Here is a 24,985-nt window from a genome sequence, read left to right as displayed (position 1 = left end):
AGAAGGGATTTGAACAGAAGTCTTTCCCCCCCCTCGCCCCCCCCCATCCACCCACTCACATGTTTGCCCGAACATCCCCTCTTCCCTCAGGCATTTTGTGTGGAGTTAGTCGGCCTCTGAGCACACCTACTGGATTAGGCCCTGCACGCAAGTCAGGCAGAGGAGTGACTGTCTTCCCCTGGGTTGTGGATCGCAGGCGGGAGATAGGTGTCTGGATGTCTAGAGGGAGGCAGCAGTGTGCATGCCCAGAGGCAGTGCCTAGGGGAACCTTTACAGTAAAAGCTTAGACACCAAGGGAGTTTGGATGCCTACAGGTTTAGGTGGCAGCCGAGTGGGGCTTTGGCGAAGTGCCTAAGTCCCTTTGCAGATCTGGTCTAGAGATTATACTTGTCTGGTTCCTCCCCCTCCCCCTTGTAATATGGTATCCTACCCCTTTAAATGCCTGGAAGCCTGGGGCCAGTCAGATCTATTCGTTAACTCCATGCTGTTCCACCTGTGCCGGGTCTGGGACTTAAAAGGAGGAAAGAATCATGTGCTGGCTGGAAAGGAGAGCCTGAGGCAGAGGGGCCTGTGACAGATCCCAGGCAGGAAGGCCTGGGAATGGCTGCTCAGGAAAGTGCAGGGAGCCTCACCTAATGGAGCCTAGGAGGGGCTGAAGAGAGAGCTGGAAAGGAGCCTGGGAATGGGGAAAGCAGAGCCCGGTGTGGGGGAAGAGGCAGAGAGTGTCTGAAATTAGAGGGGAGAAACCTCTCAGGCAGGAAGGGCTGGGCCTAGCTGGAGACTGGGATAAAGCTTGGCTGGAAGTCCTGTCATAGTCATGGCATTGAGCTACCACAGCAGCCTGAAGGCGTTGCTGGCTGTCTGGAGGCAGAGCTGCTGCAATGCCGGGGGTGCTCTGGGACGGTGAGTTTTGTAACACCTTGCTGCTTCATTTCTTTGTAACGTAAATGTATGTCTAGTTTTAAATTTGACTATTGAACAATTCTGCAAAGGCACGCCTGGGGAGTCAGTCTGGGAGTTCCAGTGCGGCCAAGTGACTTAGGCACCCAACACCCATCAAAGTCTGACCTCTGGACGCCCATGGTTTTGTAGGCATAGGTTGGGCTTTGAAGATTGCTGATTTATACAGTACATGCCTATTTTACTATAACTCCTATCTCCCATCTCTGACTGCTCCTGCTCCCCCTACGTACTCGCACACGCACCTACCCCTTCAGTCTGGGTTTCATTCCCCTATTATATCTCAACATCCCAGGCTGGTGAACTTGCTGGTATAAGGATTCTTTGATGTAGTCATTTTGTACAGCACCTAGCACATAAGGGATTCTATCTTTGATTGGGAATTCTGCTACATTGTAAATAACAGTGTAAGTCAAGCTAACACAGCGTGGCTTTTTGACCCCACATAGAGGTATATGAGTCTGCTATTGCCTTTGAACTCTGGTTCTTTAGCTCAAGCAGTAGTTATCACCCTGCATTTTTTACATGTTGGTTCAATCAAAACATCTTTCTTACTTACTATCATCCTGACCTTATCTTTTAGGAGGGGTCAGTGTGTTTCTGTTATCATTGGGGAATGTTTTTGTACCATGCTTAATATCGGCATGTTCTGGTACCACTTGATATCAGGATGTGTTTGCATGAGCATTCTGTGACTAGCACGTCTTAGGAATGTGTATTTCTGAACTATCAGCCCTGTTCTTGCCAAATTCCGTAAGCAGGTCCTGCCTCATACCAGGCCTCTGATAGAAGGGCTTATGTCTCAGACTCTCTTCCTACTACAGTAGAGACTCATGCTTCGAGATCCAGAATATATGGGTCAGTCTCCACAGATGAGCCAAGCAGGGGCATTGTTACAAGTGATGGGTAGAGGTGGACAAAGATGCATACTGTGTTGGCTTCAGTTAAAATAATAATACTTAACCATATCGTTTTCATATTTAACACTGTGTGTTTTAAATATTCTTTATTACTTGTATAGCACCAATAGTGAGTTACTTTACAGAGTGGTCAGGAGACAAGGTCCGAGCACTTACTTAGGGGCTTATTGTCAAAAAAGGAAACAAACCATTGGGAATGGGATGTGAGGAAATGCTGTGTGCTTAAGTAGGGAACGTTGGGAAACCATGTTTTTATTGGGTCTAATTAGCCAACACTGCTGTGCAAGGAGAACTTTTTTGGGGAAGACTTGTTAGTTTTAAGGAAGACCTTGAAAAAAGAGGGTTGTGGCTAAAATGCGACCACTTTCTCATGTTCTTCACTCTGTGAGCTTATATGTAAAAGGACAAAGGCGCAGGTTTCCCCTCCAGCAATATGCCTGGAGCTAAGCAAACAGATTTGTATAATGATAGTTTTGTACAAACATAGGGCATGGCGAGTTTTGAATAAAGCTTGTTTGTCAAAGGATTTATTTTCACTTGGCTCATTCAGGCGCAATTAGAGTCAAAGTGATCCTGAGACTATACCAGCAGGAGGAAAACAAGCAAAATGAGAGAAGTGCTTTTAACTGCAGGGTTCTAAAGTGTAAATGATAAATAATATATAGATTTGCATTACTTACCCGAGCCAACAGATGTGTCCACTGGGGATTTTATTGCTGAGAAATCATTTGTGCCTTCCGAAAGAGCTAGTGTAAAAGCTGTAAACTGAATGTGAAGCGTGCTGGTGAGTCCAGCAGAAAGAGAGAGCTGTGCTATTATGTATGCTGTACCAAACCTGAGCAGGTTTCAGAGGAACAGCCGTGTTAGTCTGTATTCGCAAAAAGAAAAGGAGTACTTGTGGCACCTTAGAGACTAACCAATTTATTTGAGCATGAGCTCACGAAAGCTCATGCTCAAATAAATTGGTTAGTCTCTAAGGTGCCACAAGTACTCCTTTTCTTTTTGCAAACCTGAGCAGGAAGCAGAGGAGTCAAGGCTAGTGATTTGATGACATTGGAGGTGACATTACAGCAGGTACCTAGGTGACCTGTTTTTTAATTCTTTGGAACAGTCCAGCTCCAATAGCCCACCTGTAAAAATCAATTGAACGGGCACCTGCTGTGGAGATGTTCGCAAGGAAAAGTAGGTGGTCAGAGGGATTTCTTATCATCCTCAAACTTTGTGCTGAGGAAGCAAGTGATCCTGAGAATTTAAGTGCTGTTCTGCCCTAAAGGAGCTCTCTAGAAATGCCACCATGGGATGCCACGTGGCTTCATGATCACATAACTCCCTCTAGTGGCTGGGCTTGTTACCCAGGGTTCTTTCAACCCAAAGCTCTTGGTAACTTTTACTCTGCGTGAGGTGGTGTCAGGAAATAAATCAGGGGAGACATGGCCATCCGACCGATAGATGGCTGGCACAAACAGGACAACACAAGAGTGCTTTCACTTAAAGCTAAACTTTACTTAGTCTCAAGCACTTATACACACGTCCGCAAGAGGTTAGTAAAACACCCCCAACCCTTGATAATTACCAAAGCTGAGCATGGCTCTCGAGTGGCACAGCGGCAGCCTGTCTGCTGCTGGGAAACGCAAGATGCATCCGGAGAGAGAGAGTCCAGTCCTGAAGAGTCCCCCTACCTCAAACTTTTCACCCTTATTTATACATTAGTAATAGAATGACATGTCCTTTAAAGCAAAACTTGTTAAGTAAGCGGTTTCAATGGTCAAGCAAGAGGTTCCTTCTGATTATCGATTAACCAGGTGTGGGTTTGAGGCCCCAATAGACATTCCTGGGGCACATCCTGCTCTTCTAAGATGCATGTATCAGCAACTTCAACACAATTCTTATCAGGAAGGACGCGGGGTCACCCAAAACCTCCTTCCCCTCCTGCCTTGGTTAAGCTAAGCCTGCTGACTTGGCTGCTTTTAGTAACAAGCCATAGTGGTTTCAGGCACTTTACTGGTTTGCCAAAGTCTCCCCGTACAAGCTAAGCCTGCTACTTTCCCACAGTGGAGGGAATTGCTCTTTAGCTCACAAGGGAGAGGCTTGTCCCTTCCCCAGAACCTCCTCTCCATCCTCTTTCTCCCTCTCACAACTCTGAATAACTGGAGCCCCCCATCAAACAGGCCAACGGGCTCTGTTGGACCTGGCTCTGCCTGGTGGGAAGAAGAAATGGATTCTGGGGTGGATAAGGAGACTAGGGGAAACACCAGAGCTATTCTCAGATGGATGTTATGGTACCTGTAGAGCATGCCAGAGAAAGTGGCATAGGGGCAAACAGAAATGGAGGACAGCAGAAGAGGGAACCACGAAGGAAGAGAGGTGTGACAGGAAAAATGGGACGGGGCTTCTGAGGGACGAAAAGCAGAGGCGCTGCAAGGTGGAATAGGAGAGGGAGGATGCTAGAAACAAGGGAACTGGAACAATGAAAAGGGATGTAAGGGCAAGGGCAGACTGTGAGGGCTGGACAAAGTGTAGGGAGGACGGGGTATGGTTGAGGCTATGATTCTTTTCATGGTGAATTTTAATAAATGTCACAGCAGAGGTGGGGGAAAACAAGGATGTCAGAGAAAGCAGAGAGGAGCTGAGGTCCCTTAGGGAGCAGGGCTGGACAGTGAGTTTGCCCCACAGTGGGCTGAGTTGAGCTGGGCCTGATTGCACACTCCAGGTATTGCGAACTGTCCCACGTGAGCTCAGCGTCACTCAGGTTTGGCACTTCCACCCCTCCCTAGGTGGAGAACCAGAGTGGTGGAGGACCAAATTTGACTGGTGGTGCAAGCTGCCCCACGTAGTCACAATCAAATCTGGCCCTCCGTCTCCCATCTATGGAGGGACATACACATCAAACCTGAGCATCGCTATGACAGCCTGGGCTATGACAGCACCTGGAGGGAAAAAGAGCCAGTGGTGTGGGGGTCACAGGCTATTCAAATTCCCAATTACTGTGAACACCATGACCTCCGTGCCAAATTTGTAGCCTTAGGGATGATGGATGAAAGAGGGAGTGAAGACTGAGAGGAAAAACTGGGACGGAGAAGAGTCTGGAGTGGTTTTTGGGAAGGATAGACTAGGAGGGAGGAGAGAATGGATATTGAGAGAGGAGAAGCTGGTGGGGACAGAGTGAAGAGGTTTTTGGGAGGGTTCTTGAGGGCGTGATTAGTATCCAGCCTAGAGCATTCAGTGCTAGTGTCTGGTGGTGTGAGGGCAGGTCAAACTGGACTGGGAAATGCAGATGTAATATTACTGTTCCAGTGTTGTCTACTCTTACAATTTTATCAAGAGTCTCACAATATTTTGTCTTTTTGTAAACCCCCCAGCTCCTGAAGTTATGTAAAGTTCAGCTTTCATTTAAAACACCCTCCCCCCACACCCACACACACAACTCTAGCCCTCGTGCTTGTGGAGAAAATCGGGAAAATGTGACCCAAGTGTAAGCTACAGGTTCAGACACTGGAAAGCAAAGAGAAAGAACCCAAAATGTTTTATTCTGTAGAATTTCATGATTTTAGGCCAATCTCATAATTTTTGGAGGCCTCACTCGTGATTTTTGAATGCTTGGGGGTTTGCAGCACTGCTTTTCTTTTACTTACTTTTATTTGAATAGGGTTTAATATTTATAATCCATACTCTATTCCCCCCACATAGGCTACTGATCTTATTCTCCTTTCTATTAACTTGCATTCACTTTCCACATCCCAGCAAGTTACACTACTTTATCATTTATGGCACTGCTGAATTTACCCCCATGACTTCCAGGGGAATTGAACTTGCTCTCACCAAGCTTCAGTCTGGGCCATTCTCCCTGAAGAATTATCATTATCTATGCATTGTTCCCTTCTTGCAATATTGTTCTTTATTCATATTGATATTTGTGATTGCTCGTCAGGGAACAAAACAGCTTTGGCTGAGTCTTTCGATTCAACTTACCCAATCAAGAGTTGACAGGTTTTTCAGAATCCCTCTGCCTGCAATCTCATCAATATTCATAAACATTATAACTTGGCACTTGCAAAAATGGAATTGCCTTTTCCCCCCTGCCCCCATAACCTTTGATAGAGTATATGGGTCTGTTTCATTCTAATTAGACTGATAAAGCACTTCTTACATGCTGATAGCAGTCTCTTATTGATTTTAAAAATTTTGGTCTGTCTTTTGTCAAACTATCACTTTCTGTTGTGTTAATTAAAATATGGTTTCATATTCTACAGCATAAGTACTCAATTGGTTTAAAATGACTGAACTTTCACATCAAACAGGCCTAGAGACTCTATCGGGGAATCTGTATTTTGTCTTTAGCAGCCTTTAATCATTTTCATGGTGCCTCAGTGCAAATGATTTTCTAGACCTTGATTCAATAGTAATAATTTCAACAACAAGGATGAACAATTTTTTGGAAATTCATTAGCTCTTTACCTATAAATTAGATCTAATTTTTAGCTTTGAAGAGTACCCTCTACTGTAATTATTAGTTATTTATTACTTTCAAGAGTTCATTAATAGAATATGTTAAAATTCTAACCATTAGAGCTGGAGGCATAATGTAAAAACCACTTTCTGTCAATATTTGCGTGAATTTTCAAGTAGATTAGTTAGGGCTATACTCATGTCCATTGACTTCAGTAGAATCTGGACCTTTCTGAACATTTCTGCAATTGAGTTTTACTGCCACAAAGGTTTACAGAAAGCTAACATCAAGTTGTAGGTGGACATACCCACCTACATCAAATTTATTATTTGTACAAGCAAGTATTCACACAGAAAATGTTTGCACAGGTAACCAGGGAATGTAAACAATAGCATGAAACTTACCTGACCAAGCATAACTAACTTACACAGTGCCAATAACAAATATTGTATATTCACAAAACTGCCCACAATAGATGCTGATTAAAAAGGGAGAAAAATACCACAGAAACTGTCAAATAATTTCAAATCACAAACAAATGTGAGGAGGTTGAGATCTGCTTGCAATTGTTCCATAAGCAGAAAGAGGCAACAGCCACTGAATAAGTTTGGTGTGAATTATTTGCTCAGCTCTTATAATACAAAGTCCCAATAGTGATTTGGTATGTAAAGGTCCTGTCCTGCGATCTTTCCTCATGTGACTTCAGTAGACTACACGTGAACAAGGGATGAAGGGTTGAGGCCAATGATTGTAAGACACTTTGCTTTACAAGCTTGTTCTTGATTCCCTACTTTTCTCAACAGAACTCTTTCCATGGAAAATTTCTCATGTGAACTCTGCATTAGCTAGATTTTTTTTTTTTTTTTTTTTTTTTTTGCTGTACCTACCCAGTCAGTGTAAAGTTAGTCTGACAGCTAATGTTGGAGTTTCAAGATTTTGAATGTGGTATGTTTTTCTAACTTTTTTTGTCCATTCCTAAATCAGAAATGATTCAATGTAGCAATTTATATTCTGTACTAATCCCTACCTCTGTCATTCCTACTAGAAATTTAAAGCAAATACTGATATTGACATTGGATTTGAGCTGATGGCATCACACATAACTTTGATGTTTTATGAGATAATCCTTCAGGAATTTTTCCTCTTATAGTCACCCTCTCCTTCCTGGTCTCCCCAGCCCCAAGTGGGGGCAACCAGAAATCTTTCCGACTGAAAAAGTTCAAACACATCTACCTTCAGTGTGTCTCCACATTATTGGTATGTCCACACTGGAGTTGGAAGGTGTAAGTTCCAGCTCAAGGAGACATGCCTGTGACAGCTCTGATAGATCTAGCGTGCTAAAAAGAGCGTATGGCAACATAAGCAGTGGGAGGGACTAGCTGCCCTGATACATTCCCATCTGAGATGCTAGGCAAGTACAAGGGCAGCTAGTATACGTCTACTTGAGCTGGAAATTACACATTACACAGCTCCAGCGTAGATGTACCTAAGACACTGTTCATGACACAAATGTATTGTGAGGGTTAATGGGCCAATCCTGCCCACCTTACTCTCATGAAGAACCTCACCGACTTTGATAACTCGGTGGGATATTGGCTTTTGTTAGGGCCCGACCCAAAGCCTACTGTAGTCATGGGAGTTTTTCCCTTGACGTAGATGGTCTTTTGATCAGGCCTCAAGTAAGGTGAGTGGATCAGGTCCAATACTTGTAAAGGCCTCTTTCAGGTGGAAAGAGACCTCTGCAGTGCAAAGTGCTTTAATGCAGGTCTTGGGCTGGCTAAAGGATGCTTCTGGGAAATTACATGAGACATTTCCCTCCACACCCATAGGCTTCACACTTCCCTTCTGCATAATCTTTGGCTTTAGCTGAGATGACTCCAACCCTTCACACTACTTGGATGCTGAAAGAAAGAGCTGAGTGGCTGAATAAGTTCCACTGCCTTTCCCTTTAAATGAACATAGATGGAAATCCAGCTCAGATTCCCCCCCATTCTGTTCTCCCTCCTGTCTGCCAACGATAACCACTTTCTCTGTCTTGCTGTTGATGCAATTTAGAATGACATGCAGCAGGAGCACGCAAGATTAATGAAAATGTTCTGTAGTTCCTTCAAGTCTTTCTGTTGAGATAATGTAATATAGATTGATTTGAACCAGTCGTTTAGCCCGTCCCCATTTCCCAAGGGCATTGACAGATTTTTGTGTGATTGGGGATGGGTGGGGGGTGGGTCAGTCATATCACTGACCAAGCAAAGTGCCCTGTGCAAATCCTCTAATCCATTCCTGTCTTGGTTGTGTGTGTAATGCTGCTGGCCACTTAAAAACCCACAATTTTCTTGCCATGGCATTAGTTACTGAGTGATCTGCTGTATTTCCTATATTTGGAATAAGAAATACTACAATAAATAACATGATTCCCCTTCTGCCCTCTTTGGTAGTAGCAGCCACCCTATGGACCTGATCCAATGCTCAAAGAAAAGTCTCTAATCTCGGTGACCATTGGCTCAGGCCCTATGTATGAATTTACTCTGCAATTCAGATTTTTGGATGATAGGATTTTTTTTTCAGTTGCACAAATGATTATGTGGAACAGCTGTCTGCATTTTTATCTCACTCCTGCTCTATATTTTCTAACGTCCTTGAAGCCTTTCTCTTTTGCAGATTCTTTATCCTCTGCAATCTTGATAGTGCTGTCATTGGTAGTGAATATATATATTTTTAATTTCTTTGCTGCTGCCACCTCTCTGCTTTGCTCTGCTTCTGAATGCCGCATGTGTATGCCTGGTGCTGTTGCTGCTGGAGTGGCCAACAGCTGCTTTTCTTGATGAAGTGTTTTGTTCTGAACCCAAGCAGCCTTATTTTCCATGTCTTAATTGCAATGTGAACCTTCCCATTTCATTAGCTTTGAGAGCCATTTCTTGTCTCCTTCAATACTCTTGTTTGTTCTTGGTGCTTGTAACCAAGAATATTTACAAATAGGCAGAAGCCAGGAAAGCGAGATATGGATGCAGATCTGAATTTACCCTAACCAGTAGTAGTCTTAATTTTAGTGATAGAGTAGTACATATGGGATTGGGACCCCATTGTGCTAGGCACTGTAGATGGAGATAGTAAGGGACAGTCCCTGCCCCAAAGAGTTTCCAATAGATAAGACACACCAAGTGTCAGAGAGAGGAAATATTACCACCACCATTTTACAGGTCAGACACTGAAGTTCCAATTCACCAGGGACTAGTAGGACTGCTCCCACACTTAGTTAGTTAGGCACATGCTCAAATATCATGTGGTACTGGGGTCAGAAAGATTAAGTGACTTGCCTCTGTTATACACGAAGTCCACGGGAGAACTGGGAATTTAAGCTAGATCTCCTAAATCCGAGTCAAATGTCTTAACTTGTTGTCATTACCAAAAGTCTGGACATGCCCAGATCCACAATTTTTAGCTTGGTCCATCATATAGATAATAGCCAACTGCAAAGTTCAAGATTGGCTCCAAAATTCAGAGGATATTTCAATCTGGATCCTAAATCCACTGGGTGTTTAGATCTGGCATTTTGATTCAGAATCACCGCTCACAAAGAAAAAGGAAAAAAAAGAGCATGGCCAGCTCTTTAAGAGCTCTTGGTTGTAAGTTATCTGGACCTGCTGATTTAACACTGTGTAACTTTAGAAGCTGCTGTTTAACATCCTCCTGAGTTCCTGTTGCAATGGTCCCCTCACTCCATCTATCCCAGCTTTTCAACGAAACTCCCTAAAACTTTGTTATCACTCTTCTATCTTTCCACCAACCCATCACTGTGATATCTGAGCCCTTCCAGCAGCGTGATAAGGCATAAGAACGGCCATACTAGGTCAGACCAATGGTCCATGTAGCCCAGTATCTTGACTTCGAACAGCGGCCAGTGCCAGATGCTACAGAGGGAATGGACAGAACAAGGGAATTATCAAGTGATCCATCCCCTGTCATTTAGTCTCAGCTTCTAGTACTCAGATGTTTCAGGACACCCAGAGTGTGGGGTTGTGTTCCTGACCATCTTGGCTAATAGCCATCGATGGGCCCAGCCTCCATGAATTTATCTAGTTCTTTTTTTAACACAGTTATACATTTGGCCTTCACAACATCACCTGGCAATGAGTTCCACAGGTTGACTGAGTGTTGTGTGAAATAGTACTTCCTTGTTTAGTTTTAAACCTGCTGCCTATTAATTTCATTGGGTGGTCCCTGGTTTGTGTGTCATGTGAAGGGGTAAATAAGACTTCCCTGGTCACTTTTTTCCCACCAGTCATGATTTTATAGAACTCCGTCATCTCCTCCCTGAGCTATCACTTTTCTAGGCTGAACAGTCCCAGCCTTTTTAATCTCTCCTCAGATGGAAGCCGTTCCTTACCCCTAGTCATTTTTGTTGCCCTTTTCTGAACCTTTTCCCAATTCTAATGTATCCATCTTGAGATGCAGCAACCAGAACTGAACACAGTATTCAAAGTGTGGGCGTATCATGGATTTATAGAGTGACATTCTGATATTTTCTGTCTTATTATCTATCCCTTTTCTAATGGTCCATAATATTGTGTTTGCTTTTTTGACTGCCGCCGCACTTTGAGCGGATGTTTTCAGAGACCAATCCACAATGACTCCAAGATCTCTTTCCTGAGTGGAAACAGCTAATTTAGGCTCCAACTTTTTGTGTGTATAATTGAGATTGTTTTCCAGTGTGCACTATTTTGCATTTATCAACATTGAATTTCATCTATTTTCTTGCCCAGTCACCCCATTTTGTGAGATCCTTTTGTAACTCTTTGCAGCCAGCTCTGGACTATCTTGAGTAATATTTTATTGAATGCAAACTTTGCCTCCTCACTGTTCACCCCCTTTCCCAGATCATTTAAGAATATGTCGAACAGCACAGGTCCCACCACAGATCCTCGGGGGATCCCACTATTTACTTCTTTCCACTGTGAAAACTGACCATTTATTCTTACTCTTGGTTTCCTAGCTTTTAACCAGTTACTGATCCATGAAAGGACCTTCCCTCTTATCCCCTTTGGTGTGGGACCTTGTCAAAGGCTTTCTGAAAGTCCAAGTGCACTACATCAACTGAATCACCCCTGTCCACATGCTTGTTGATACCCTCAGAGAATTCTAATAGTTTGGTGAGGCATGATTTCCTTTCCAGAAGCTGTGTTAGCTCTTTGCCAACATATTGTGTTAGTCCTATGTGTTTTATAATTCAGTTCTTTGCTATAGTTTCAATCACTTTGCCTGGTGCTGAAGTTAGTCTTACTGGCCTGTAATTGCCAGGATCGCCTGTGGAGCCTTTTTAAAATATCGGCATCAAATTAGCTATCTGCCAGTCATCTGGTAGAGGGGCTGATTTAAGTTAAGGCACATGACCAATATTGATCATGTGGGGTTTCTCTGTCTTAATGTTGTCATGGATATGTAGCTCTTTCCTTCAAAAATATTTTGTAGCCATTTTTCCTGTAGTGGACCGCCCCATCATTTTTTTTTAAAATCCAATTTCCAATTGATTAGCGGGCACATTGTACTTATTCTGGTTTGGTGGGAGTCTTGGGGGTGTACTCTCAATATTACATTCATATTTTGAGTGGATCCAGGAGTCATGCACAGATATTAGCCAACTGTGAAACTCAGTGTCATCACAAGCTGTAGCAATTTGACCTGTAGTGCATGAATACAATGCGCTTTACTCTAGAGGACACCATTTTAAAATTGCATTGTGTCTCGGGAAACTTACAAAAAAAACCCGGTCTAATTTAGTGACATTTCTGCATATTTATTTATTAAGAATTTAATTTAAGAAATTATTGTTAGGACAGCTTGCATGAAAACTCCTCTTTGTTACTTAGGGGAAAGGAGCTGCTCCCTGCTGCTTGTTCTTCCTTTGAAGTCATTATCCCCTGTCTGTCTGTGACCTCACAATGAATTTGTGTAGCTGTGATTAGGTACCCCAATGCTCACACTTCACAATGCCTTCTCATACAAGCTTCACCTTAACCAGGCACATGTCCGCTCTACCTAGGTCTTTAAGGCCACCTCCTAATGAGTCTCCCACCAGTCTCAGAGTAGCAGCCGTGTTAGTGTGCATCCACAAAAAAAAGGAGTCCTTGTGGCATCTTAGAGACTAACCAATTTATTTGAGCATAAGCTTTCGTGAGCTACAGCTCACTTCACTGGATGCATGCAGTAGAAAATACAGTGCGGAGATTTACATACACAGAGAACACGAAACAATGGGTGTTACCGTACACACTGTAAGGAGAGTGATCAGGTAAGGTGAGCTATTACCAGCAGGAAAGCGGGGTGGGGAGGGGAGAACCTTTTGTAGTGATAATCAAGGTGGGCCATTTCCAGCAGTTGACAAGAATGTGTGAGGAATGGGGGCGGCGGGGGGAGAATAAACATGGGGAAATAATTTTACTTTGTGTAATGACACAACTTGATTATCACTACAAAAGGTTCCCCCCACACCCCACTCTCCTGCTGGTAATAGCTCACCTTACCTGATCACTCTCCTTACAGTGTGTATGGTAACACCCATTGTTTCGTGTTCTCTGTGTATGTAAATCTCCCCACTGTATTTTCCACTGCATGCATCCGATGAAGTGAGCTGTAGCTCACGAAAGCTTATGCTCAGATAAATCTGTTAGTCTCTAAGGTGCCACAAGTCCTCCTCTTCTTCCCACCAGTCTGTGACACCCCCCAGTGCAAGTCATCTTACTCCTGCTTCTTCTGAGTTACACACTTCCCCAGATGATTATGTATCTGATACACCGCCAGGTCTTATGGAACGGACCAAATCACATTTTTAATTAAGGCCCATGGGAAGTGGCTGCAAAATTAGTGCTATGTACTCCCCGCTGTCGCTAACAGAAAGGCCCACTGATGGCAATGGGAGTCTTCACAAAGGCTAAGCATAAAATATGGCTTGTGTGTATGACTATTTGTATATGGCTCACGATTGCTCTCATGCTCCTTCCCCAACCTTCCCTTTTGCATTTTTTTCCCCTGTGCTTCAAGGTCAAAATACTGTCGATAACCTTTGTTTCTATTTTTAGTGTGTATTTAAGATAATTGTTTAGCTCTGCCAGAACATTGTGTTCCTGCAGTTTACTAGAGCATGAGAGAACTTTCCAAAGGATGGTTGGTTGCATGTATGTGCACCGTAGCTGTCCACAGAAACATTCACCCCACTGTTTTCCACTAACAAATGAGGAAACAGGCAAAGTGGATACCAATTTTGGGACAACAATGAAATGACAAGCAATAACAAGGAAGGCATTTTAACCTCGACGTACCCATGTGACATGACAGTGTTTAATCAAAGCCATCACTCTTGCTTCAGCTCCTAAGTAGCATGAATTACAGAAGGAATGAAGTGAATATATAAGTAGGACAGCATTGCATAACATACCTTCCAGCTGGAGAAATAATATTGGAGGCCTTTAATAGGCCTATTTGCAATCACCAGATTTAGTTTGCCCCTTCAGCCCCCTGGTGGAGGCATCTGGTGCTTACTTGTGGATAAGGATGTCAGAATTTGGCCTGTTGGGGTGAAAAATAAATAAATAGATTCTTTCCCCTAGACTATGAACAAAATAATCCCTCAACCAACCAACCAACTAACTGGAGTTTCTTTGCATCGACAATGTATATACTGTGACAAAGTTCCTGCTCTACCTTGGTGGGTCTTGCGCGTATTGGCAGATTTGCTCACCTTGGAGCTTCATGGCATTCCTCAGCTTGGCCATTTTTCTGAACCCACAGTCCAGGTTGACTTCTCCTGTGTCTGACCAGGAGTTGGGAGGATTTGGGGGAACACAGGCCCGCCCTCTACTCCGGGTTCCAGCCCAGGGCCCTGTGGAATGCAGCTGTCTAGAGTGCCTCCTGGAACAGCTGCGTGACAGCTACAACTCCCTGGGCTACTTCCCCATGGCCTCCTCCCAACACCTTCTTTATCCTCACCATAGGATCTTCCTCCTGGTGTCTGATAATGCTTGTACACCTCAGTCGTCCAGCAGTCCGCGTTCTCACTCTCAGCTCCTAGTGCTTCTTGCTCCCAGCTCCTCACACACACACCACAAACTGAAGTGAGCTCCTTTTTAAAACCCAGGTGCCCTGATTAGCCTGCCTTAATTGATTCTAGCAGCTTCTTGATTGGCTGCAGGTGTTCTAATCAGCCTGTCTTAATTGTCTCCAGAAGGTTCCTGATTGTTCTGGAACTTTCCCTGTTACCTTACCCAGGGAAAAGGGACCTACTTAGCCTGGGGCTAATATATCTGCCTTCTGTTACTCTCCTGTAGCCATCTGGCCTGACCCTGTCACAAAACATACAAGTCTAACAGACTGCTATACAACCTGTCTTCCCAATTAAGATTTCTCCTGTTTGCAATATCAATAATTATAAAGAAATAATAAAGAAAATGAGAAGATTTAAGTATTCTGTATAGTATTACATAGAGCAGTACAGAAAGCACTTCTAGAGGTGACCAAGCGATGCAAAAAGGGATTTGTAATTATGCTCTGAAATAAAATATTGATGAATTTGGGGGGGAAAAAAAAACCCCTTCCCTGTTACCTTACCCAGGGAAAAGGGACCTACTTAGCCAGGGGCTAATATATCTGCCTTCTATTACTCTTATATAGCCATCTGGCCCGACCCTGTCACAATACATTCTCCTCCTGAGAAAGCGCAAAACTCTGCTTTCTGTTACATCAGGGTAAATCCAGGGCTTTCTTTTCTCAATAATAATTTTTAGAAAGGTAGCAGGTAAAGTCCACTCTGGGTAAACTGTTTTCTCCTTGTTAAGTTTTATGACGGTACATCTGTCTTCAGGGCAAATAGTTTTTGTTTTTTCTTAAGGGTTGCCTAGTTATGCCTGTGTGACACCGTTCTGTCTCTTAAATGTCCTCTCTTTCACCAGGCACCACTTTTAGAGCTGGACTAACACCTGCAGGTATTTTCTACAAACACTGATTAGAATTTGTTTCAGCCACACACACACCTCTATTGTGTGATCTGGCTTTTTCAGAGAAAGTGATTGAATTGGATCACTTGCTTGTGGAAAACAAATTTTAAGCCTGCACATGAAAAGGATGGGTTATTTTATATGTGATGGGACACTGCTTCCCACAGCATGGGGAAGAGGTTTCCAAACCCCCTTGCCAGAGCCCTGGCACAGAGGTCAAGATCAAGCTAGACAGAGATCTGGGCACATCCTTCATAGTTAGGACCACACAAGCAATTATACTGTGTCACTTTGACAATAGGACACTAAACAAAACCCAGTCAGTAAATCTTACAGGAGCCTAGATTTTCCATAAGAGATGCCTCTGGCTCAGAGTGGAAACAGTTCTGAACTTCTTCATGAAGGATAACTTTAGAAAGACTAACCTTGCACCTCTTCTTAAACCATTCCCTCTCCTTGAGAGATCCAGATCATCAGGATCTTCATAAAATGATAAGTTATGCTTCTCCCAGCAGGGAACAGAAATGTGACAGGCTGACCAATTAAAAAACATAGACTGCACAACAAATGCAAGTGAATTGCTGTTGGCCCCTGGACATTCCATAAGGCCAAAGAAGCTTAGTTCATCGATGGGAGTGAATTATTTGCTCAGCTCTTTCCATCTCTTTCTCTCTCTCTCTCATTATTTCTTCTCCCAAAGATCCAAAGCACATTCTACCAATGCCACCTCTGTAGCACTTTAGACCGACAAGTCTCTGAACTGCTGCTCATCTGGAAGTGAGAGCTCAAATCCTTATCAGTCTTATCACTCTTTAGACAGATATTTGGCTTCCTTCTCAGTTGGGAAAATTAGGGTCGGCTGATGCAAAGCATCACTGTGCATTTAGGCCCAGGCCCTTGAAGCTCAGATCAAGGGTGCCACCAATAGTGGGTGCTCTTTCGGGGAGCCCGGCAGAGGCACCAGTAAGGAGGGGAAAAAAGGCAGGTAGGAGGACCCTGATGACAGATTGGCCATCTGGCAGGAATTTAGAAGCTGCCCCTGTATGGAGAGCCTTATGGATGGAGCTGCAATTATGAGCTGGCTGCTCCCTGGGGAGGGGAGAGAAGAGGTAGGCTGGTGCGGGTTTGTGTTGGGACTTGGAGAGACACTGGATCTGTGGCATGAGAAGTTTTCAGTGATACACACTTCTAGTGGGAGCTGTTTCCAACATGCCGTTAAGTGACCGCTCAGACCTGAAATGACAGGGAACGTGGGGTTGTAGGGATATATGTCCTTGTTCCTGTTGTCAGGCTGGCAGTGGCAGGCCTTGTGACATGCAGCATGGCTGGGCGGCACTGGCAGCCCCCACAACCTACTATGGTTAAATCCCAGTTTGCTGAACTGGACAGGAAGCTAAATGCAAGAGCAGGCTAAGATTCAGCCAGGGCAGCAGCCAGATAAGGGGCGCAGGGAGCCTCCAGACATTCTTTTCTAAATGTTCCTTTTCGTTTGTCGGTGCTGGGGGTGGCGTTGGACTAACAGATGCAGCCAGGGTTTGCAGACGTGCACTGACAGAGCTGGGATGCCAAAGAAGCAGCCACTATGTCAGTGTACCAAGCACAGAAAGCAGGTTCCCTCACACCCCGCCGTGACATTGCCCATCTAATTACATTAAAATGTTGGCAGCGGCAGGAGCGGTTGCCATGGCAATGTCACTCTGGCCTCTGCTGCAGGAGGTCCCTGTGACGGGCGTTCCTAGGTTCCCCCCCTGCACTCCCACAAAGGCGGGGATTGCTCAGGAATGCAAAAGCAGGAGTCATTAGCAAATACATAAATAAAGCAAGGCAAATCAAATTAAAAATGGCGGCAGCGGCTGGCCGTCACCAGGTGTTGTACCCTATTGAATCCACAGGCGGCATGGGACGAATGATCCTTGATGATCAGCTGCCATTTGTTCCTTGGGCTCTCATTCAGCACTATGTTTTTTAATTAACAGTGGCCTCAGCACGTCCCCGGCAGGTACAGCTCACCAGAGCAGCAACCTCATTCATGAAACCTCATCTTTCCCATCTCCGTTTGTGTCATAAATATAAAGGGGAGGGTAAACGCCTTTAAAATCCCTCCTGGCCAGAGGAAAAATCCTTTCACCTGTAAAGGGTTAAGAAGCTAGGATAACCTTGCTGGCACCTGACCAAAATGACCAATATGGAGACAAGATTCTTTCAAAAGCTGGGGGAAGGGAAAAAACAAAGCTCTCTCTGTCTGTCTGTGTGATGCTTTTGCCGGGGACAGAACAGGAATGGATTCTTAGAACTTAGTAAAAGTAATCTAGCTAGATATGCATTCGATTATGATTTCTTTAAATGGCTGAGAAAATAAGCTGTGCTGAATAGAATGGATATTTCTGTTTTTGTGTCTTTTTGTAACTTAAGGTTTTGCCAAGAGGGATTCTCTATGTTTTGAATCTGATTACCCTGTAATGTATTTACCATCCTGATTTTACAGAGCTGATTTCTTTTTTACTGTTTCTTCTATTAAAATTCTTCTTTTCAAGAACTGAATGCTTTTTTCATTGTTCTTAAGATCCAAGGGTTTGGGTCTGTGTTCACCTATGCAAATTGGTGAGGATTTTTACCAAACCTTCCCCAGGAAATGGGGTGCAAGGGTTGGGAGGATTTTGAGGGGAAAAACGTTTCTAAACGGGCTCTTTCCTAATAAAATAAACCCGGATAAAACGTTTGGTGGTGGCAGTGAAAGTCCAAGCGCAAAGGGTAAAATAGTTTGCACCTTGGGGAAGTTTTAACCTAAGCTGGTAAAAGTAAGCTTAGGAGGTTTTCATGCAGGTCCCCACATCTGTACCCTAGAGTTCAGAGTGGGGAAGGAACCTTGACAGTTTGTAAATCACGGCTAGTGCCTCGGTAGGAAACGTCCTGGGCTCACGTGCCCGTGGGAGATGCGCATCATCCCTTCATTCCTCACTTAACAGATGCCATGTTTTCAACCAGATTGGCAATTTTATTCAAGTCTTCGTTAAAAATGTGTTCCTCCTTTGGCACCCAACAGTCCCCGTGCCCTGCTCCAGTGGCAGGAAGGGGCTGCAAAGCTGGTGAAGAGGAATGGCTGCTGAGAAAAGGGTGTGATCAGAGTGCTAATGTGCTCTTGCAATCCCTGGCTGCTAGAACAACTCCTGGAGCCAGGAGACAACCGAGTGTAAGTTAGAGCAGCCCTGTGGGTGCTCTGCCTTATGATGGAGGTCATAGCACCTCCTGGCTGGTCCCAGGATCAAGAGTCATAAAAGTGAGGAGGAGTCACCTTTGCCTTCCCTATCAAGGCCCTGTATTGAGCACAGCTCAGCCAGAAGGACGGATCTGGCCCACTGAATCTACCAGACCAGCCACTTTCTTAACACATGCGCACATGCGTGCTCTCTCTCACTATAGAGTAAGACCTGAGTACAAAAGACATAATCATCAGTATCAGAACCTTCAGAGTGATGCTCTGTGAACAAGATGTACTGTTCTCTCTTCTCCTACCTGTTAAATGATGTTCCTATGTTTAATGATCTCTCTGTCTCTAATGTGAGTCATATTTTCAACCTTGGGAACCTGTACATCAAGTACCCTGAATCCTCATTGCCCAGCAGCTGGAGTCACTGGGCTGGACAGGTGAGGAGGAGGGGACAGCATCCTCAACCACGCCCCCTGCTGCAGAACTGCTTTGCCCCAATGGCTGACCTAATACTGCCCTCAGTGCAGGCTGGGGGAATAGAGGGCACGCGCAACTGTGGATCTTTCAGTCCTTCCTCCAGTATGCTCCTGCGTCACACCCAGCTGCCTCTGTGAACTGCTGTGAACTCAGGGAGACCCTTTGCAAAAGGGACCATGTGCTGCACAAGGGATGCTCGTTCCCCTAAGGCATCCGGAATGGAATGGCACAGAGGGAGCATGCTCAGTAGCCGCCTTTATTCTGCCCTCAAATGGTGCAATGAGTGCATCTCTGGCTGATACATTCCTCCTGCCAATAGGTGACCAGACTGATGGAGTAAATCAGGAACAGGAAGGTGCTTGCTCCAGATTAGCTTTTAAACAGAACTTCTGCCTATGTATCTATCTGTGCACTTATGCAGCCTCACCACAGTGTCTGAGTTTGTGTGCCCTGTTGGAGAAACGTGAGCCTATGTACTATTGTCTCAGGGCACGATCCTGTGAGATGTTGAGCACAAAAGGCACTGGAAGTTGAGGGCATGTAGTACTTTGCATGATCAGACCGTACATCCTTAACCATAGATTTGTGGAAGCAAACACAAAAGAAATGAAGCAAATTCAGGTCAAAATTCAAGTGACCTTCAAGGCCTCCCTGACCCCTCCTTCTCCCCCCCCTCCACGGAAAAGAGGGAGGAGTATTTGCCCTACCCTAGCTGAAAGCTCAGTCATAACTTTGTCTTTTGTGTCTTTTTGTAACTTAAGGTTTTTGTAACTTAAGGTTCACTTAAAATACAGCCATAGCAATATTCTATATTATCTGACAAACAGTACATTCTAACGAGCTGGAATTTCCTCACCTACAGTCCAAACGCACATTCAGCTCTTGGTGCTGTCTTAATATAAATGAAAAAGAATCCCTTTCAGAAGTGAGCTGTAACTTTTATTGTACACACCAAATCATCATTTGCCCTTTTCTCAATGTGAGAATTTGCATGTGCCACTGTGTAGTTTAGATGACTAAGATCATTTTGATGAAAGCTGCAACTGTTGTCAGCAGTGCCAGGATAAACAGCCACTTTTCAGCAGCGGAACTTTAACATTCAAGTTGTCATGCTGGGTCCAAACTTTTACCTTAAAATGGGCTGAATGTAGCAAAATCTTATTTTTTTTCAGTATGTCAAACTTTGTGACCTGCTCTAACGCACAAACCTTGGTATATGTAGCACATTTGCACCTGCACATCGCGGGCTAGATTGTAACTTTACAATCTGCTCTGAGTGAGGGGCAGTGGTCTGCCCCAGGAGCAGACCAGACAGTAAATTGTTAAGCAGGATGCATTATAGAAGCCTCTATGGATGACGAGACAGACTGTTATTGTCAGGAGCAAAAGTTTATTCCAGATAATATTGAAAACATTCACGGGTCTCATCAGTCAAAAGTTCTGTCAGGTTTGTGACTTAGTCAGCTTGGACCTAAAAAACAAAATAAAACATCTTTGCTGCAGTGATTCTATTGTAAAAAGTCTATTAGTGAAATGAAATTGCAGAGGTGGAAAAGAAATCCCTTGAATTGAACAGTGTAAAAGCAAATTAAATGGAGAGTCTTCAAAACAAAAAGGCCAGGAGAAGGGTCAGCCTGCCACAAAAGCTTAAAAATGCCCTTCTGCTATACAGCTACAAATTGTAGCTCTGCCACAGATGTCCTGTGTGACTTTGGGCAAGTCACTTAGCCTTTCTGTGCCTCCATTCCCCATCTGTAAAATAGGGCTAATAGCACTGTTATACCTTACAGGGAGGTTATGAGGATAAAAATGTTAAAGATTGGAAGGTTCTCAGATACTAGGGTGTGGGGGAGACCAGATAAGTTTCTGCAATTTGAACTGGACACTTGTTTTCCCCCAGAAAAATGTAGATTCAGGACAAGTGAAACAATTTGTGAATTTGGGTCAGTTTCAGCAAATTGTTTTGGTCAAATTAAAAAAAATCTGAAAAGTCAAAATGTTTTGTTTGGGAATTTTACCCATTTTTATCAAATAAAATTTTAAAAGAGTTTAAACCACAAATTAAATGGAATGTGTTTTGTCTCAGGCTGAAAGAAATATTTTCCACTTTTTTGTTTCTCTGGAGATATTGCAAAACTTTTGTTTCAGGTCAACTCAAACTACATATATTTATTTTTGATTCTTTGGTTCGACCACCCAACCGAAAAATCAGTTATTCCTGCAGCTGTACCTATGGTAGAAAGCAGTTCCTCCGGTGAAACACAGATGCTGATTCTCAGGCAGCTGTGCAAACTAGGGGAGTTAGCACAAATCTGGGGCTGGAAGGATTCTCCAGTATGGCTGCACCCAGCAAGATAGACCTGCCCCAAGTTAGTCCCTCACTTAGATGGGTTTTAAAAAAAGACATTCCTGGGAATACTGTAGACAGGAAAACATCTGCTCCTCTGTTGCACCTCACCCCATCTCTTCCCATGCAGTATTGCAACTACATCTTGATCCTGTTCCTGTTGAAATCATTTGCAAAGCTCACAATGACTTCAGTGGCAGTAGGATTAGGATCTTGTTTTGTTAAAATCTTTGGTCTATGTGGGCCAGTTGCTCTCCTTAGTTCAGTGGTTTGTGGAACAGGTAGTCCATGAGAGCTGGTTGGTCACATGATGCTGGCTTTTCTTGTTGTTTCCAGCTGCTCAATTGCATTCAGATGGTTAAAGATGCATTAAATAGCATCCTAATGTAACTTTTCCCTATAGGCCACTGCTGTAGTTAACATAGCAATGTTATGTGAATTGCTAACAGTAGGAGTTGGTTTCCATCACTTGGAATGGGGGGGGGCTGTCTGTGCTACGGTCAATGCAAGAAGAGGTGTCCATGAGACAATTTCACTATTAAGTTCTCACATACACTGTGAACATGTCTGAGAAGCCCTCCCTGAGATGATCATACACAGATGGAGACTTCTGGATACAGCCCCGTTTACATTTTGTTTTCCAGCTGGCTGATGTTGGGAGAGCTCTCAGTATAGAAAAGGACTAGTGCCCAGTGAGATGTGCTGAAGACCACCTCTTGGTAAATATCCCCCAGAAGTTTCCAGGACAAATTTAAATGACACTAATCCTTTGAACTATAGTTAAAGACTATCTTGGTTTCAGTGTCCTCCCCCTCTTTTTTAACTGGTACCTTGCTGATCATTGCTAGCCATATGATGTGCAGAAACTACTTCTTTTACCCTTTCTTTTCTCTTCCTTCTCCATTTACTTGTTCTTTCATTCCTGCTATTCAACTTGCTTTTTGTCTACCCCAGTTAAAAACAACTTAACAACAGAACATGTAACTAACAAGATCTTGTGCAACTTACAAAAAGACTCATTTGTTTGTGTCTTGTTCTCCATCCCCAGCAATTTAGCTGTGTCCTTTAGACTGTGAGTTCTCCAGAGCAGGACAGCCTCTTGCTCTGGGTTCATATGGATATTGTTTTAGAATAATAGAATATCAGGGTTGGAAAGGACTCAGGAGGTCATCTAGTCCAACCCCCTGCTCAAAGCAGGACCAATCCCCAACTAAATCATCCTAGCCAGGGCTTTGTCATGCTGGGCCTTAAAAACCTCTCAAGAAGGAGATTCCACCATCTCCCTAGGTAACCCTTTCCTGTGGATCACCATACTCCTAGTGAATTTTTTTTTCCTAATATCCAACCTAAACCTCCCACACTGCAACTTGAGACCATTGCTCCTTGTTCTGTGATCTGCCACCACTGAACAGTCCAGATCCATCCTCTTTCAGGTAGTTGAAAGAAGTTATCAAATCCCCCCTCACTCTTCTCTTCTGCAGACTAAACAATCCCAGCTCCCTCAGCCTCTCCTCGTACGTCATGTGTTCCAGTCCCCTAATCATTTTTCTTGCCCCCCGCTGGACACTTTCCAATTTTTCCACATCCTTTTTGTAGTGTGGGGCCCAAAACTGAACACACTACTCCAGATGAGGCCTCACCAATGTCGAATAGAGGGGAATGATCACGTCCCTCGATCTGCTGGCAATGCCCCTACTTATACATCCCAAAATGCCGTTGGCCTTCTTGGCAACAAGGGCACACTGTTGACTCGTATCCAGCTTCTCATCCGCTGTAACCCCTAGGTCCTTTTCTGCAGAACTGCTGCCTAGCCATTCAGTCCCTAGTCTGTAGCGGTGCATGGGATTCTTCCATCCTAAGTGTCCCTGTTGAACCTCATCAGATTTCTTTTGGCCCAATCCTCTAATTTGTCTAGGTCCCTCTGTATCCTATCCCTACCCTCCAGCGTATCTCCCAGTTTAGTATCATCTGCAAATTTGCTGAGAGTGCAATCCACGCCATCCTCCAGATCATTAATGAAGATATTGAACAAAACCGGCCCCAGGACCGACCCTTGGGGCACTCCACTTGATACCGGCTGCCAACTAGACATGGAGCCATTGATCACTAGAGGTGACACTAGGCCTCCAATGGGGCCTTTGGAGGTTGCCATGATGTAAATGTTTATTAATAAAATTGATTAGGGCCAACTCCTACAGGCCTTATGGAGTCAAAATCCCCGTTGATTTCAGTGAATTAGAAAACAAACAGATGTTCAAACTTTAATCCAGATCGCTTCAACCTGGCCCTGAAGTGACTACCCAAGAGACCAGCAAAAACTGGTCAGCTAAACAGAGTGGGATCCAAAATTGTGCCCTCATTGAAGTCAATGGAATTATTCCACACCTAAACAGATAGAAATGAGAGCAGAATTTGGCCGAGGCTCTTTAAAAGTAAAAGAAAACTTTTGTGAAAACCTTGGGGGAGAAATCCAGGTATGAGATTTTTGACTAAGGATTGGAAGATTTGGCCCTTGAGAGAGAGGGTTTCACTATATTCTTAATTAATGTTCTTCTTGTCCAAAGTTGAGCCTGATCTTGCAGTAGGAACATCCAAAACTATATTGTTATGTTCGATTTCTTCCCAGATGTGGCCAAAGGATAATCAGAGAAGATGACACTGGGATCATACGTGTTTTGGGAAGAAACAAGAAACCAAGGTAAGGTAACGTTATGTGGCTTCTAATATTGTGGAATAAATAGATGACCATTTTGTTTGAGGTGAAATAACTTTTTCACAGATCAAAAAAGCTTGAATTAATACCCCCCGGGATAACCAGGCTTACCCCTCCCCCCCATCCCAATTGTCTTTTTTTCCTTTGTTTTTCAGGAAAAGATTGGAGGCTCTGACTCATTCTTTGCTATTGTAACTCCATCTGAAATCTATGGAATTACTTTAGCAGACAACTGTGAGTCTGCACATCTGCCAGATCCAGACAGGCTACTAAGCTTCTAATTCCTTGGGGGAAAGGCACAATTCTAGCACATACACTAAGAGAACTAGCTTTAAAATTGACATTGGCTGGGCCAGGGGAGCAAGTGCTGCAATAATCAATATAGGAATGTAAAAATACTCAGTCCACGCCAAGTAATTGGTACCGTGCAGAACTTTTTAGAAAATGTCACTTCTCAAATAAATTGGCTAGTCTCTAAGGTGCCACAAGTACTCCTTTTCTTTTTGCGAAGACAGACTAACACGGCTGTTACTCTGAAACCTTTCCTTTTCTTAAGCACAGTACTTCCAATGGGAATATTCTGCATTGGAGACATAGGTGTAGTTTGACTTCTATATTTGGGGGCGCGGCTCCAGTCAGTCCAATGGGGCCGTGTGTGTGTGGGGGGGGCAAATTCCGTGTCTGCCTGAGGCTTGCAGTTTGGGGGGCAATGCCCCTTTGTCCCTCCAAAGTACACCCATGGCTAGAGGATGTGGCAATGTTACCGCTGAATGTGCCACTTTTTAGAGAAAAGGGGCCCAACTCTGACCTTGCATACATAGGCACAATACCCACTGACGTCAGGAGGAGATGGGACAGTGTATCTGTCTTCCTTCAGTGCTGGAGAGTCATGTGTCTGAACCCTCTGGGCCGACTTCTCATATCCTTCC

The 24,985-nt window shown here is 44.0% G+C and overlaps 1 long non-coding RNA gene across 1 annotated transcript in view; it reads left to right on the top strand.

Annotated features, from left to right (window-relative positions):
* The first annotated feature begins 528 nt into the window (after positions 1–528).
* LOC140916733 (uncharacterized) overlaps positions 529–24,985 on the top strand; it is a 30,195-nt gene continuing 5,738 nt past the window's right edge. Inside the window, exons 1-3 of the long non-coding RNA XR_012160629.1 lie at positions 529–903; positions 21,988–22,062; positions 23,970–24,041. This is a non-coding gene — a long non-coding RNA (uncharacterized LOC140916733). The remainder of the gene's footprint in view (positions 904–21,987; positions 22,063–23,969; positions 24,042–24,985) is intronic.

This window comes from Lepidochelys kempii, chromosome 9 (genome assembly GCF_965140285.1).
Source record: "Lepidochelys kempii isolate rLepKem1 chromosome 9, rLepKem1.hap1, whole genome shotgun sequence".
In the NCBI taxonomy this organism is placed as follows: Eukaryota; Metazoa; Chordata; order Testudines; family Cheloniidae; genus Lepidochelys; species Lepidochelys kempii.
This window is presented reverse-complemented; position numbering and strand designations above follow the sequence as displayed.